This window comes from Diplotaxodon limnothrissa, linkage group LG3 (assembly GCF_057381915.1).
Source record: "Diplotaxodon limnothrissa isolate DT_005_m linkage group LG3, D_limnothrissa_male_GT1.1, whole genome shotgun sequence".
NCBI classification, from domain to species: domain Eukaryota; kingdom Metazoa; phylum Chordata; class Actinopteri; order Cichliformes; family Cichlidae; genus Diplotaxodon; species Diplotaxodon limnothrissa.
The window spans coordinates 30,591,778-30,594,525 of NC_140598.1; positions in this window are offsets into that span (position 1 = coordinate 30,591,778).

Sequence of the window (2,748 nt, forward strand, 5' to 3'; positions counted from 1 at the left end):
GCATGGAGATCCTGACTGCTCCAGTCAGCAGATTATATTTTAAATACTTGATTATATTTTGATTATATTATAAATACTTATATTTATAGGCTTACTACAGAGGAGCTGTCGGTTATATTAATGGCAGTCGCGTTCTGGCGGATGGTTGAAAAGTGTTCACTCTTACTTGTTCTCTGAACTCTACATAAAGAGGGACGTTTGACAGTTTTGAATGTGATGGGAGGTGCCAGCACCGCTGTTCTTTCACCTTTTTCTAAACAGGAAAGTAAACTAACTTTTTCTTTTTTCTATTCAAGTTTGATATTCTTAATATTTTGAATTCTTTATTTTTAATGCTACGCACATGTTTATCCTTTGTGTCGTTGAATGTTAAAGGTCTCAGGGATAACGTTAAAAGAAAAGCAATGTTTATGTTTATCAAAGGGCTAAAAGCTAATTGCACCTTACTACAAGAAACTCATTCAAGTGACGCTGATGCCACCTTCTGGTCAAATGAGTGGGGTGAAAAATCCTCTTCGGCCACTGATCCAACCACTCTGCTGGAGTAGCTCTCTGTTTCTACCAATGTCCAGGGAAGGTCGTGACTTTTCAGGCTGATGATTCAGGACACTGGCTGGTAGTTTTATTGAATATTGATGGTTCATTTGTGATTCTAGTAAATGTTTATGTCTAGATCTGTGGTTGGGCTCGACTTTACTATATAGATATGTTTCACATGTTTCTATCTCAGCAGCCCCGTTGACAGATCACAGTATTATTATTCTTAAACACCAATTTAAAGGAAAGGAATGCAATAATACATTTAAGGACAATTTTCCCTTCACAACTAAAAAGAAAAAAAAATGGTTAGAGACTATTATTTGAAGTTTTTGACTAAATATCTTTCTTTTTCAAGTCCACCTAAAGCAAAAGAAAATCACTTTAAAATTGTAAATGCCATATATCTGTCCAATGACTATCTTCACAAGAAATTAAATATAGATACGAACGCATGCACTTTCTGTAATACTGATATTGAAACTACTGCATCTTTTTTATTCATGTGAAAGTTCCAGATCTTTTTGGGATGATTTTCTGTACTGGTTAACCTCTAAAAACATTGACTGCCCTTCTCTAACCTTTCAAGTAATTAGATTTGGATTACAAACCGAAAAAACCCCAAAACTTATTTATAGTAGCAAAATTTTTCATTCACAAATGTCGCTTCATGAAAATTACTCCGATTTTTGTTGGCTTTAAAAATGAAGTCCTGCTGTGGAAGGCTTCATTAGACAAGTGTAACTTAAAGCTCACACCTTACTTGAATTTTTGATGCAGCTTTTCAATTGATATAGCTAGATTGTATGTGCCTACTTTTGTTTTTACTTTTATATGATAGGTCACCTTACTGTACTTTTATGCTGCTTTATGGTATTTCTGACCTATAATATTCTTTAAATGCTCTTTTTTTGACGACTGCTTTGTTTTTAACCACTTATAACTGTATATAACTTTTTGTTGACATGTAAAATAAGCGCTGTATTGTTATTTTTTGACAATAAAGGGAAAAATTGTACTGCTACATCGGACTTATCTCAGTCTGGGTTGATGCATCAGTTTCACTTGAAGAACACTGAACACTCACGGATACTTTAGTAGCTTCAGCTGCTTCATTGCTTGTCTCCTCCATAACTGACACGGTGTCTGATTGGTCACCATCATCCACGAACATGTTGGCTACTGTAGAAGCGGGTTGTTGTTTACAACCATCCCGGAAACTGTTTAGCATCTCTGGTCTTATGCGTTTCTTAGCGCGGTTTTTACTCGCTTTTCCCAGACCCGTGGTCTCCTCATAGCGAAAAATTGTCGGGACTGCATTTGATTTTAGTCTTCGCTTATAACCAGAAGCACCTGTGAGCTCTTTTATCAACCGTGGTCGACTAAATGCCTCAAACGCATCAGGGCTAAAATGGCTAGAGCACAGCCGCGGGTCTTTGGGGAGTTGTACTCGACCGCAAGCATCTTCCCATTGCTTTCTTCTTGTTTTCTCATGAGGAAAGCTGTGCAGACTTACATCTGTTCCTTTGTTGAACTTCGACTGGAAATTACAACCGAAAGCTGCACAATGCGGCATAGTAGTTCCTCTCCTGCAACAACAGGTTAGCTGAACAAAAGCGCCTGCCCACAACCAATATACATCATCGTCCCAGAATGCATTGCGTGAACAAAAACATGGCCGCTCCCATATGGAATCAGAACGATGCCACTTTGAAACGAAACCGAAAAAAATATTGAAACCGAAAAAAAATATTGTAACTGAAATAAATGTACTGAAAAATCTTGTATTGAAACCGAAAAAAAAATTGATAGTGAAAAACAATTAATTGAAACTGTAATTTTTTTGTTTTCGCTTACAATTTTTTTTTTCGGTTTCACTCCATTTTTTTTTTCGGTTTCAATCCATTTTTCGGTTTCAATCCACTTTTCAGCTGGCACTGTTTTGGCGTGCGGGGGCGCGCTGGGGGGCGGGGATTCCGACCCGCATGTATTTGCATATATTATAATGCTGACGACGAGGCTGCGGTCACGGACAAACTCGCACGTGTCTGTTCGGGAATGGCAGGTGCCGAGAGGTCCAGCGTTTACATTACCGACTATTTCAAAGTGACAGCCTGAGGTGTTCTTCAGTAAATTGGACTACCGGACAGGAGGACCTGAGGCCCCACCGCATTATTTTTGGTAAGTTAAATGTGTTTGTAAACTAATCCG